The sequence below is a fragment of the Pelobates fuscus genome, chromosome 11 (genome assembly GCF_036172605.1).
Source record: "Pelobates fuscus isolate aPelFus1 chromosome 11, aPelFus1.pri, whole genome shotgun sequence".
Classification (NCBI taxonomy): domain Eukaryota; kingdom Metazoa; phylum Chordata; class Amphibia; order Anura; family Pelobatidae; genus Pelobates; species Pelobates fuscus.
In genome coordinates, this window is record NC_086327.1 from 12,866,403 (window position 1) to 12,882,212 (window position 15,810).

Below are 15,810 nucleotides of genomic sequence, written 5' to 3' on the forward strand. Positions count from 1 at the left end.
TTATGCTCTAGTCAATTAATAAATGATGATTGACACAACTACGATCCATTGCTTTCTGACAGCACTTTCGACAGTTTCCCTTGAACAGAAGTTATACACAATGTGTTAAGCAGTCAAGCTAAATCAATCACTATTACTCGGGATATGTTTTATCGAAACATTAACTTAGGCAATATGTATTGTGTTGGCATTCAATTACAGAATGGTGCAGGTATTAGAGGTATTCCCCATACGGACCACAATATATATATATACAAATAATCCGTTAATACCGCACTCAAATATTTCAAGACTCACTGTATAAATCTGCAAAAATTTCTTTATTATACACTAAGTACACCAAATTTACAAAATAGAAAAAAGGACCACTCCTGCCAAATATACAGACTGATGATCTCTCTGAATTCATATATAGTGAATACTACAACATTTCATAATATGTACACCTTAATTATTTACAACTATATACAGTCCATGAGCATAACATCAATCAAGCTGGAAGTTCATGCATGCTCTGGTGGATCCACCACTGATTTAAAGTGTAAATCAGTAGATTCTTTTAGACAGTTGTATAATAGGAGGGGGGGGGGGAGGTGTCGTATTCTATAACTTAAATACTCACCGCTACTATATTCTGCAACTGTGCAATCATTTGTATTCTGTTACAGCATCTGCTAGTGGCCAGTCAGTCTCAACCTACAAGTGAAGGCTGGAGAAATAGAAATCTTAAACCATGCATTTAAAATATGAACAGTACACGGTGCTGAAACCCACTGCATTTGAAAAGGGCTGCCTAAATAACCCAATACACAAGGGCCAAATCTCCAATCTATACACCCTTATGACACTTAAAGCCCCACCTGACGCCTTCTCCTACATAAAGGCCTGGGAAAGGGATATAGGCCCCCCAGGGGACCCCTCGGACTGGGCAGACATTTGGGAGGCAACAGCGACAGTGACTATCTGTGTTAACCACAGAGAGCAGGCGTACAAGACCCTGGTTCGGTGGTATCTCACCCCACTGAGACTCAAACAAATGAAGCGCACAGACTCGGACAGATGCTGGAAAGGGTGTGGCGAACAGGTTACATACAGCCATGTGTGGTGGCAATGCCCACACTTAACTCAAATATGGAAAGAGATGGCCGCTGCCACCTTGAGAGCACTACAAACCGACATCCCTCTAGACCCATGGACTTGGCTGCTGTCCAGGCCCCTAGAAAACCTGACCCGAGCACAAAATAAACTGGTAGCGAAAGTGGCCTTAGCAACACGCAGAACCATTGCTACCCACTGGGGTAGCCCAGAAATCCCAGCGGCTTCAGAGGCCCAGAGAAAGATAAAGGAGGCCATGGAGATGGACGAACTGTCCGCACTAATTCAAGAAAACACTAGATCTTTTCATAAGATCTGGGACCCCTGGTTGGCAATGTAAAAAAAAACAAAAAAACGCGCGCGGGGGAAGGGGGGGACGGGCTTTGCCCCCCCTCCCTACCAAATTTCATCCCTGTCCCACACCCACCCATACCATATACCAACACTCCACAACCAACAGATAATAACTTCATAAACTCGCAAACACTGCAACTACAGACAACCACCTGAATCAACCCAGGTGAACTCCAAGAGCTCAACCAAATACAAAATGCAGACAATAAGGCATAAAAGTTACTCTCCAAGTTCTACACCCCAACCCTGGAGGCACCACCCCACCCCTAGAGGACAGAGATAGCACAGCGCACCGAACGAGGTACGACATCGACACCTCACAATGACCACACTAGGCGATGGCCAGAAATGCGCCCAACAAGGGAACACCAAAACCTACGGCCTATTACCTAAACACAGAGTAAAAAGTGGCTATGCCAAAGACCCGGGACACCCTTACCCACTTTACCCACCCGACCCTTCCAGACCCCGGGCGCCGAGAGTTATAAGCGAGACCACTGAAACATTGAATGTACATAGTGTAATGCAAATGTTTACAAATGTAACCAATATACTTGTAACTTGTCGCACCCCCCCCCCCCCCCCCCCTATTTCTTTCCTTTCTGTACCCCATAACGTTGCAAAAAAATATACGGAAAAAAAAAAATATGAAAACTCTTCTTTTGGAAAATCAAAATAAAGAATTTATAAAATATGAACAGTACACAAATATAATACACAGCAAAGTATAGAGATTGTTCAAAGAGAATGCTGGATGTTACAATAGACGTGAAGGGTGGAATATGTCAATTATTTTACATAAATGCTTTGATGATACAAATGCCCCAGTTCAATTGTTGTTAAAAAAAATAATTAGTTATATGTCTACTAATAAGGGCTGATAATAAATAAAATAAAAATTTAATAAAAATGCAGGAAATAATTTTGCACTTAACATGTTTAATATATGATCCAGTAATTGCAATTGGCTTGTGGCCATTTTTGAGTTCGGCTGCTTTATTACTTAACAGTTTTTTAAAAACTAACATTGTGCGGCAGAGAACTAACAGTGTGCTAGAATGCGTCACTGTTTGTCAGAATGGATCTAACAGCGTGTAACACTGTAACTGTAACAGTGTGCTAGAATGCGTCACTATTTGTCAGAATGGATCTAACAGTGTGTAACACTGTAACTTTAACAGTGTGCTAGAATGCGTCACTATTTGTCAATATGGATCTAACAGTGTGTAACACTGTAACTGTAACAGTGTGCTAGAATGCGTCACTATTTGTCAGAATGGATCTAACAGTGTGTAACACTGTAACTGTAACAGTGTGCTAGAATGCGTCACTATTTGTCAGAATAGATCTAACAATGTGTCAGAGGGTAACTGTAACAGTGTGCTAGAATGGAACTTATCAATGTGCCAGAAGGTAACTGTAACAGTGTGCTTGAATGGAACCTATCAATGTGTCAGAAGGTAACTGTAACAATGTGCTAGAATGAATCTTATCAATGTGTCAGAAGGTAACTAACAATGTGCCAGAATGGAGCCTATTAAGGGAACTTTTCCCATGTGGCCAGAGCGATTAAAACTGGTATAATGACATTTATCAATACAGTTCTAAACTAAATATTATGGATTTGCCATTGAGGTGTGTTTTATAAAACCAGTGGAATCCACTGTGAAATATTAATGTATACTGTATTACATATAGAAATGCCAGTCTGCGTGACTGTGCCAAAATAACATTGAACGTGCCCCCCTAATTACGAGTCAGTCACCCCACCTTACGTCTTGTGCAGTTATATGGAAAATTCCTCTCACTGTCTCTTTTCCACAAAACGTGTCCCATGCTGTCCATACAGTTAGCATAGACTTCCAGCAGCCGATATTCTATAACAAAATGATATTAGAATTAGTTTTCGTGGTATTAGCATACTTATTATTACTAGGTTCTAATTAATTGAATGACAGGAAATTGCATGACGAGTGTCTTTTAATTTATGTAAAGTGCCCTAGATAAGAGAAATATTTAAAACATTAATAATATCTCATTGATTGCTTCACAAAGGATCTCAATTTCCTTTCCTATTTTAATCACAACAAATATTTTTGTAAAAATAGTAATAATAATGAAAAAATAATTGCCACTACCAACAAAGCCCAGCAATGAGAAAAGCTTCCTTTAAGGGAGAGAAATTATATTTTATAGTTTAGTGAGGCAGGGTTGTTGAAGGTGTCAGAACAGACAGGCACAGGATGAGGTATAGAGTTAGGTGCAGTCCATTAGTTATTTTAATTGCATCCCTATATATTCCCAATGGGTGGGGGCTGGGGGTGGGGACTCAAGATCCCCTCTGAATATTTTATTTAGGACCCGCAGCCACCGCCAATGGTGGGGGGCACGGAAGGGACAGTCTCCTCATAATATAATGTAAGGCCCCTCACCCAATTCTCATGGGTAGGGGCATTGGGGGACCATGTCACCCAGTATTTTATAGATAGAATTTTAAACATTTAATAGATTGACTTCCACCTGCTGATAACAGGAGTAGGTATAGGGAGGTTTAAAATCCCTCTAATAGTAAAATGAATGTCGTATTGACCCCCACATGGTTTTTTACATTCGTTTTTACTTTTGTAATGTGGTGTTTGGCTTGCATAATTTGAATGCAGAAATAAAATAGATTCAGTTATTGAATTATCTGAGATTTTCTCTAAAACAAGTCGTTGAGGAGCCAAGTCGTAAAGAGTCCATACTAGATTTAGTGTTAACAAATGGAAATTTGGTATCAGATATTACTGTAGGTGAAAGTTTAGGATCCAGTGATCATCAGTCAGTGTGGTTTAATATAAGAACAGTGACTGAGTCACACCACACAAAAACAAAAGTTTTAGACTTAAAAAAAACATACTTTTTAAAATTAGAATATGTGTAAAGGAGTCTTTATCAGACTGGAGCAATTTAAATGGAGTCCAAGAGAAATTGGATTATTTAAAAGTTGAACTGCTGAAGGCAACATAAAAATGCATTAGGATTTTCAGTAAAAGCAAAAAAAATTAAGAAACCACTGTGGTATTCAAAATAGTAAAAAAAAAGCTAGCATTTAGTAATTATAAAAAAAAGTGAAGAAGATAGACAGATCTGTAAGATTAGGCAGAAAAAGGCTAAGCAAGTTATAAGAGCTTAATCACACACAGAAGAAAAAATAGCACAGTCAGTAAAAAATGGGACAAAACATTTTTAAGATACATAAATGAGAAAAGTAAAGTAAAACAAGGATTAGTTAGATTAAAAACAAAAGAAGGACGGTATGTAGAAGAGGATAAAAGTCTAGCTGACTGCCTCAATGAATATTTTTGTTCAGTATTTACAGATGAAAATGAAGGAAATGGACCTCAGTTAGGACAAAGGACAAATTAGTCATTTGTTACATGTTACAGAGGAAGAGGTTCTATTTTAACTGTCAAAAGTAAAGACAAATAGGTCAATGGGGCCTGATGGAATACACCCAAAATTTTTAAAAGAGCTTAGTGGTGCACTAGCAAAACCATTAACAGATTTATTTAACCAATCATTGATAACAGGAGTAGTCCCAGAAGATTGGAAGTTAGCAAAAGTTGTGCCCATTCAAAAGAAAGGTAGTAGGGAGGAGTTGGGCAAATATAGGTCAGTAAGCCTTACTTCAGTAGTGGGGAAAGTAATGGAAACCGTGTTAATGATTGTTGAACATCTAAAATCACATGGATTTCAAGATCAGAGACAACATGGATTTACTTCAGAGAGATCATGCCAAACTAATCTTATTGATTTTTTTCATTTTTGATTGGGTCACTAAAATAATAGATCAGGGTGGTGCAGTAGACATTGCTTACCTAGATTTCAGTAAGGCTTTTGACACTGTTGCACATAGAAGGCTTATCAATAAACTGCAATCTTTAAGTTTGGATTCCAATATTGTTGAATGGGTAAAGCAGTGGCTGAGTGACAGGCAAATGCAAGATAATGCATCTTGGACGTAAAAACCCAAGGGCAGAGTACAAAATATTTGATAGAGTTCTAACCTCAACATCTGAGGAAAGGAATTTAGGGGTGATTATTTCAGATGACTTAAAGGTAGGCAGACAATGTAAGCAGGAAATGCTAGTAGAATGCTTTGTTGTATGAGGAGAGGTATTAGCATAAGAAAGAGGGAAGTGCTCATGCCATTGTACAGAACACTAGTGAGACCTCACTTGGAGTATTGTACGCAGTACTGGAGACCATATCTCCAAACGAATATTGATACTTTAGAGGGAGTTCAGAGAAGGGCTACTAAACTGGTTCATGGATTGCAGGATAAAACTTACCAGGAAAGGTTAAAGGATCTTAACATGTATAGCTTGGAGGAAAGACGAGGCAGAGGGATATGATAGAAACATTTAAATACATAAAGGGAATCAACACAGTAAAGGAGAAGACTAGATTTAAAAGAATAAAAACTACCACAACAAGAACACATAGTCTTAAATTAGAGGGGCAAAGGTTTAAAAATAATATCAGGAAATATTACTTTACTGAGAGGGTAGTGGATGCATGGAATAACCTTCCAGCTGAAGTGGTAGAGGTTAACACAGTAAAGGAGTTTAAGCATGCGTGGCATAGGCATAAGGCTATCCTAACTATAAGATAATGCCAGGGACTAATGAAAGTATTTAGAAAACTGGGCAGACTAGATGGGCCGAATGGTTTTTATCTGCCGTCACATTCTATGTTTCTATGTTTCTATGTTTCTATTGATCTGTTGTTCAAAAATAAATATACAAAAATGTCTTGCTCTCATAGATATCAAACAACTGCAAACAAAAATGAACGTTTGTTAAACATATTGATACGAGGAGAACGGAGTAGCAGTATTTGCCAGTGGTATATGTAACAAAAAGAAAAGGATTGTATGGTGTAGTATAACTCACAAAGTAGGAGAATAAAAAAAGGAGACACACTTACATATGGATGGAGCTGTCAAGAGCTCTACTTCTATGTGCACGTATGGTACAATCCCCACTTATGGATTCCTTTGTATCTCATGCTCCCAGTTAGTAATCCGGGATATATAGAGTAAAAACATACATACAGGGACTAATGAAAGTATTTAGAAAATTTGGCAGACTAGATGGGCCGAATGGTTCTTATCTGCCGTCACATTCTATGTTTCTTTGTTTATATGAATCTATTTTATTTTGTAGTCCCACTGTGTGTCAGAATGTCCGAAAGCCACTGGGTGTGTTTGAATTACAAAATTTAATAAGTGCCATTTCTCATAAACGGCCATATTATCTGCTGGGTTGCAGGGGCACCATCTGTACATCAATACCACTTCATTAAGAAAAGGTGATTTTGGTGCTTGGAGTGTCTCTTTAAATGACCAATTATCCATGATGTGACAGAACACACACGCTACCAGAACCAGGCAGCCGAGTACAGAATCAGGTATCAAGTTTCAATGGTACATCTCAACTTTGAAATTGTCTTTGGACGCAACAATATAGCAAGAATCAATCACTGAGAACAGCAGCACAAATAGCTAGGCTTGCCGTGCCCAATGCCAAGTGGTTGCAAGAATGCAGTGAGACTCAGCACTGCTGGACTCTGGAAATGACAAAATTCATTCTCTGGTGTAAACCTGCGCACATCGCAAACATGTGTCTTGCCTCTCCAGAATATTGAAACCGAGATTTCAATTCAGAAAAACAATCAGTAGTACAAAAAAGGAGCAACAATGGGCCAATCAGTGTGCTGCAAAATATATACATAACATAAATACAGTAATATAATATATTTCACATTATAATGATAAGGGCATTTTCCCACCATTTTGTTCAAAATCAAGCCAGAAACAGAAATGGAAAAAAACAGTGGGGGCAGTAAGAAAACCAACAATATATATATATATATATATATATATATATTTTTTTTTTTTTTAAATATTTCTTTCTTTTTGTCTCTAATGTTCACTATATTGGATCTATGAATCTATCAATCAAGAGTTTGGGGATTCTACCGATCCCAATTTCCCCAAAATCGGCCAAATTACTTTGAAGAATAAAATGTTGCTTCCCCAGTGAGGTGTGCTTCCAAATAAGCAAATATTATTAAAATGTAAATGTGCTCACTATAAATGGCTCATTCTTGCAGTTGCATCAGTGCAGGTAAACATTGTTTCATAAATGTCAAACAAAAGCAGACTTTACTCCACTCACAGATGCTCCCAGGAAGATCAGCAGGTACAATTGCTAGGAATTCTGCCGAAACGATTCTCAAAGTCTACTCTGGAGTGATTACTTCCCAACCTGGCAGAACAAGGACTACCGGCTTCAAGGCTTCATTTCCAGTGTTGTTTCACATATTTACCAGCCATGTGCTGCTCAGTAAAGTGCCTGTTACTACTAACAGCAAGTGTTGATTTCTTACTACCATACAAAATTAAGCCCTGCGCTTGAACTACTCCTGAGTGTCAGCAATGACTGTATATAGCCCCGTTACATAGCATACCCCATATGTACCCCATTAAGGTTTAGAGAAATATCCCTTTCTGTCTCATTAGAGATTTTGACTTTCAAAGAAGCAAGGTGCATTGTTAGTGTAGGACTCACCTAAGAGGTTTTACCATGATGTGGCAGGTGAGCTTACACTTTAACGTCCATTGGGGTGATACTAAAAAACCTCCAGTTATTTCAATGCATAGAAGGATTTGGGATAGTGCGCAGGTAACTTTTATAATTTTTTTTGATTACTGTTTACTGACTGCAACATTTCCCCAGTATTAGCAGGGAGTTACTGGCTGCTGCTACTTAAAACCAGTTGCTAAGTAGAGGTTTGTAGCTCGTATTATTCTCTATTGGAATCACTAACCATTACTTAGGGACTGGTTTCCAGACTTGTCGCTGCTGTGCAATGCCTGTCGCTGACGCTAACCTCAATACAATAGCAGTGTCCTGTCTGGTGCAAAGTAGTTAACAGTCAGCTCCCTATACATCCTATAGGAAAAATACGGCATCACAGTAAAACCCTAAGCACATATAAAATCATACTAAAACCATATCAAACCACAGTAAGATTAAAGACAAGGCCAGACACAATCTAAAACATAAGAGTACTCTCCATATAAGGAAAATGCTAGTGAACGATTCATATAGGAAGAATTAACTTTAAAGGTTCCATAGACATGTACATGGAAAACCAATAAACTCCAGCTTAATACATTGTATCCACTGTCTCTATCTCCTGCTGAGGCCAATCACAGGGTGACGTATACATGCTCAGGCTGAGCCATTTTACCAGCAAGGTGCGGTTACTATGGTGCAAACCTGCACAGCTTCTGATTCTGTGCTTTACCAAAGAGTAACTAATCTCTGAATGGTCAGTATCGGTATCGGACATTATTGGCAGTCAGTCTGCAAAAATATAGACAAGGTTATAAACCATAGCTACTAGCTAAAGGCAGCTGTTAATAGCTAATGGCTGATTACAGCAGAAAACTATAGGACATGTTAATGGTCAGCATACAGAGACATCTTAACATTATAACGGAGGAGTCAAAACACGTTCTCTGAAGTGACAAATTGCATTCTACCACCAAGCAGTCCAAAGAGGGACTATCGATTTGGTGGATAGTGGACGATAGCTATACAAATCCTAAAAAGAAATATATCTTAAAAAGCATTATGAAGATGGAAGAAGAAAAAGCATTGGAACACAAAGCAAAACCATCATTTCTAAAGCAAGAAAAATAAAAGATAGCACAGAAAGCATAATTAATAACAAACAAAACAAATAAAAGACTACAATAATAAGCAAAAACAAATGATAAAAAAGTAAGAGGAGCATAAATCAGAGGTCAATGTAAGACTGCACAGATACATAAAAATGCAACACTAACCTTTTTCACCAAATAAGGCTTCTTCAACACTTTGTTGCATTTTTCAACACATTAGTGTTGCATTTTTATTCTATTTGATTGGTTTTTTTTTTAGAAACTTGTGTATTATGATACAGTTAGTTTATTTTTTCAAGATAATCTGGGGCTTTTTATATCATCAACTTCTGGGCATCATTTTTCTTGGTGGGGAAAATGATAAACTTACTGCACTATGTTAGTCCATATGTATGTTTTTACTCTATATATCCCGGATTACTAACTGGGAGCATGAGATACAAAGGAATCCATAAGTGGGGATTGTACCGTACGTGCACATAGAAGTAGAGCTCTTGACAGCTCCATCCATATGTAAGTGTGTCTCCTTTTTTTATTCTCCTACTTTGTGAGTTATACTACACCATACAATCCTTTTCTTTTTGTTACATATACCACTGGCAAATACTGCTACTCCGTTCTCCTCATATCAATATGTTTAACAAACGTTCTATTTTTGTTTGCAGTTGTTTGATATCTATGAGAGCAAGACATTTTTGTATATTTCTTTTTGAACAACAGATCAATAGAAACATAGAAACATAGAAACATAGAATGTGACGGCAGATAAGAACCATTCGGCCCATCTAGTCTGCCCAGTTTTCTAAATACTTTCATTAGTCCCTGGCATTATCTTATAGTTAGGATAGCCTTATGCCTATCCCACGCATGCTTAAACTCCTTTACTGTGTTAACCTCTACCACTTCAGCTGGAAGGCTATTCCATGCATCCACTACCCTTTCAGTAAAGTAATACTTCCTGATATTATTTTTAAACCTTTGTCCCTCTAATTTAAGACTATGTCCTCTGGTTGTGGTAGTTTTTCTTCTTTTAAATATAGTCTCCTCCTTTACTGTGTTGATTCCCTTTATGTATTTAAATGTTTCTATCATATCCCCCCTGTCTCGTCTTTCCTCCAAGCTATACATGTTAAGATCCTTTAACCTTTCCTGGTAAGTTTTATCCTGCAATCCATGAACCAGTTTAGTAGCCCTTCTTTGAACTCTCTCTAAGGTATCAATATCCTTCTGAAGATATGGTCTCCAGTACTGTGTACAGTACTCCAAGTGAGGTCTCACCAGTGTTCTGTACAATGGCATGAGCACTTCCCTCTTTCTACTGCTAACACCTCTCCCTATACAACCAAGCATTCTGCTAGCATTTCCTGCTGCTCTATTACATTGTCTGCCTACCTTTAAGTCCTCAGAAATAATCACCCCTAAATCCCTTTCCTCAGATGTTGAGGTTAGGACTCTATCAAATATTCTGTACTCTGCCCTTGGGTTTTTACGTCCAAGATGCATTATCTTGCACTTATCCACATTAAATGTCAGTTGCCACAACTCTGACCATTTTTCTAGTTTACCTAAATCATTTGCCATTTGGCTTATCCCTCCTGGAACATCAACCCTGTTACATATCTTAGTATCATCCGCAAAAAGACACACCTTACCATAAAGCCTTCTTTGCTCATATTTATCAAGGGTGTAAATTTTAGTAGGGGGCATTGTAGAACATAAGGTCATTTTAGATTAGTGATCCCACAGTTCATTTCCAGACCCCTTGCAATGTACATAGGGCCTGCAGCTCCCATTCTGGTTGGACTTGAACATAACTTAAAGAAAGAGGTATAAAATGAGTCCAGAGCATACTTCTCTATGTCCCAGTTTGCTCGTGGCCTGGACCACGGTTGGGTTCCTTTTTACGATAAGTGAGGAGGATGGCCTGGTTGAGGACCGGTGTGTGCCAGCATCGTGTGATGAGGATTGCCGGTACAGTACAGGAAAGCAGCCTACAAAACCCTTAGCCACACTACATGCACTAGAAGGAAGAATGAATTCTAGAACTGTTGCTATAGGAGTTTATATCACAATTGTGTGTGTGTGCAGATATATGACACTCTGGGATCTGTAGACCCTGTAGGAAATAAATATACATACAATAGGTGGAACACATGTCTGATGATTCTACAAGAAAGAACAAAATAGCATAATGCAATATTGGCAATATAAGGAATATACAGATAATTGTAGATTTCAGGTACTCACAAACATAGAGCCAAATATGAACATATGTTGGAAAACATATTGTTTGGAAAAGGCCAAGCCCTTATCTATGTGTGAGTCGCCTCTAAGTACAGAAATTTAAGGCAACTCTATACCCTCATCCCCCAGTTCTGGGTATTATGCCTAACGCTTTCGAGAGGCAAGAAGAACATTTTTTAAAAAGAACATGTCCCTCTCCATTAGTTAAAATAAAAAAGACACAACTACTAATTGCAATATCAAGAGGAACACAGCAAAAATTAAATAAATAATTACATAAATAAATAAAACCGCCAACTCTGCCAACTGACAAACCGAACCCTTGGAAATGCCCTTTGCAGTTTTAACGCACAGTGCACAGTGCTGCTACACGGCTGTTTTGGGGGCACCAGAATAGTTCTGAATGTATTCAATAAGTTGTGCAGATCGAGGAGGGGTGCATAGGGAACATCCTAACTTGTACGATCAATTTGGCTCTTCCTTGTTTATTAAACATTCTGACTGTTTGTGAAGCTGTAAAATATAATAACCAACTAAAGCGGGAGAGAGATGGATGGACGGACAGACAGATAGGCAGGCAGACAACAGGCAGACAGACAGACGATAATGGGAGTTGATTTTCAAAATATGATCACACGTCACATAGAGGCCTATGTGCAACTAAACCCACATTATTTTATAAATTTTATAAGCTTTACAGAATAACTAGAGCTATTATTTGTTGATTATTCTGGTGAGTAGAATATTTTCTTCAGACATTTTGCAGTAAATACTGATTTTCAGAGAAATATATTACATTACATTACAGCCTAGGGATACCTCCGCTGGCCACTCCTCAGATAGTTGCTAGAGGTGCTGCACAGTGTGACTGACATTCAGTGTCTCCACCCTCTGCATGGAGACACTGAGCTTTCTTCATAGAGATACATTGATTCAATGCATTTCTATGAGGAGATGCTGATTGGCCAGGGCTGTGTTTGGTTTGTGCTGGTTCTGCCCCTGATCTGCCTCCTTGACAGTCTCAGCCAATACAATGATTTATTATAGGAAAGCATTGTGATTGGCTGAGATCACCACTTCTGATGATGTCAGCCAAGGAAGCAGATCAGAAGCAGAGCCAGCACCAGCAGACTGGAATAAAGGCAAGCTTTTACTATATTTAGGAGGAAAAGGGAGGCTAGATGGTTTTAACACTGTAGGGTCAGGAATACATGTTTGTGTTCCTGATCCTAAAGTTTTCCTTTAAAGCTAGTTTGAATTGAAGTGTGCTAAAGTGTGTCTATTGTGTATCATGAATTGTATGTTATATATAGTGCAAATTGTATATGTTATTGAATATTATTAATCATATATATTGTGTATTGTTTATATAATATATACTTATTGTATATTATCTATCAATCAGACCCAGCAGCTTCTTTATAATGTATTTATTTACCTTATATACTCGAGTATAAGCCGAGTTTTTCAGCACATTTTTTGTGCTGAAAAACCCCAACTCGGCTTATTCTCGAATCAGTGTCTGTATTATGGCAATTTACATTGCCATAATACAGACAGGGGCTGTGGGAGCTGCAGAGAGTTTACTTACCTCTCCTGCAGCTCCTGTCAGCTCCCTTCTCCTCCGCGCCGGTCCGTTCAGCACCTTGGTCAGCTCCCAGTGTAAGTCTCGCGAGAGCCGCGAGGTCATAGTGCGGCTCTCGCGAGACTTAGTGTGAGCTGACAGGAGCTGCAGGAGAGGTAAGTAAACTCTCAGCCAGCCCCCCTACCCCCCACTGAACTACCAATGCCACTGGACCACCAGGGAAGGAGAGCCCCCCCTCCCTGCCATGTATCAAGCAGGGAGGGGGGACGAAAAATAAATAAATAATAACATTTATAATAATAAAAAAAAAAAAAAATTATAATAATAAAAATGCCCACCCCCCACCAAGGCTCTGCAACACACGCACACACATACACACTGCATCACACACATTGCACTCATACACACACACTGCACACATACACACACACTGCACACATACACACACTGCACGCATACACACACTGCACGCATACACACACTGCATTCATACACACACACTGCACTCATGCACCCACACACTGCACTCATACACACACACTGCACTCATACATACACACTGCACTCATACATACACACTGCACTCATACACACACACTGCACTCATACATACACACTGCACTCATACACACACACACACTGCACTCATACACACACTGCACTCATACACACACTGCATTAATACACACACACTGCACTCATGCACACACACTGCATTCATACACACACACTGCATTCATACACACACACTGCACACATACACACACTGCACTCATACACACACACTGCACTCATACACACACACTGCACTCATACACACACACTGCACTCATACACACACTGCATTAATACACACACTGCACTCATGCACACACACTGCATTCATACACACACACTGCATTCATACACACACACTGCACACATACACACACTGCACTCATACACACACTGCACTCATACACACACTGCACTCATACACACACACTGCACTCATACACACACACACTGCACTCATACACACACTGCATTCATACACACACTGCACTCATATACACACACTGCATTCATACACACACACACTGCATTCATACACACACACACTGCATTCATACACACACACTGCATTCATTATACACACACTGTAAATAAATATTACATTAATATAATTTTTTTAGGATCTAATTTTATTTAGAAATTTACCAGTAGCTGCTGCATTTCCCACCCTAGTCTTATACTCGAGTCAATAAGTTTTCCCAGTTTTTTGGGGTAAAATTAGGGGCCTTGGCTTATATTCGGGTCGGCTTATACTCCAGTATATACAGTATGTTCAGGTGAGTTCACTGTTGTCGGTTCTTTTGTAAAGAGTGATAATGGAATAAAAAACACATTTTTTTTTAAAGTACCCATTAGCTTCTTATGTTATTTTTAAACTAACAGAGGTATAGCTATAGGCTTCTTTTCCCCCAAAACTCTTTTCCTGCTCAGTTATATGAATTAACTGTCCAGCACCCGAATAGGTTGAAAATCTTGCAATTATTCAATAGCTTTTACAAATTTATTTGGAATCATGCAATTATTCACTGTCTCTATATAATAATTCCAAATTGCGCCATTATTTACTGGCGGACTCCTAATATGTTCAGAATTATGGCATTATTCAAAGACAGTTATAAAATTATTTGGAATTAATTATTTGGAATTATTTGGAATAAAAAATTATAATAATAAAAATGCCCACCCCCCACCAAGGCTCTGCAACACACGCACACACATACACACTGCATCACACACATTGCACTCATACACACACACTGCACACATACACACACACTGCACACATACACACACTGCACGCATACACACACTGCACGCATACACACACTGCATTCATACACACACTGCACTCATACACCCACACACTGCACTCATACACACACACTGCACTCATACCGACACACTGCACTCATACATACACACTGCACTCATACATACACACTGCACTCATACACACACACTGCACTCATACATACACACTGCACTCATACACACACACACACTGCACTCATACACACACTGCACTCATACACACACTGCATTAATACACACACACTGCACTCATGCACACACACTGCATTCATACACACACACTGCATTCATACACACACACTGCACACATACACACACTGCACTCATACACACACTGCACTCATACACACACACTGCACTCATACACACACACTGCACTCATACACACACTGCATTAATACACACACATTGCACTCATGCACACACACTGCATTCATACACACACACTGCATTCATACACACACACTGCACACATACACACACTGCACTCATACACACACTGCACTCATACACACACACTGCACTCATACACACACACTGCACTCATACACACACACACTGCACTCATACACACACTGCATTCATACACACACTGCACTCATACACACACACTGCATTCATACACACACACACTGCATTCATACACACACACACTGCATTCATACACACACACTGCATTCATTATACACACACTGTAAATAAATATTACATTAATATAATTTTTTTAGGATCTAATTTTATTTAGAAATTTACCAGTAGCTGCTGCATTTCCCACCCTAGTCTTATACTCGAGTCAATAAGTTTTCCCAGTTTTTTGGGGTAAAATTAGGGGCCTTGGCTTATATTCGGGTCGGCTTATACTCCAGTATATACAGTATGTTCAGGTGAGTTCACTGTTGTCGGTTCTTTTGTAAAGAGTGATAATGGA

At 38.9% G+C, this 15,810-nt stretch overlaps 1 long non-coding RNA gene across 1 annotated transcript in view; it reads right to left on the minus strand.

The window, feature by feature from the left end:
* Positions 1-628: 628 nt before the first annotated feature.
* LOC134577478 (uncharacterized) overlaps positions 629-15,810 on the minus strand; it is a 77,181-nt gene continuing 61,999 nt past the window's right edge. Inside the window, exons 2-3 of the long non-coding RNA XR_010086019.1 lie at positions 3,220-3,326; positions 629-709 (exon numbers count right to left, since the gene is read on the minus strand). This is a non-coding gene — a long non-coding RNA (uncharacterized LOC134577478). The remainder of the gene's footprint in view (positions 710-3,219; positions 3,327-15,810) is intronic.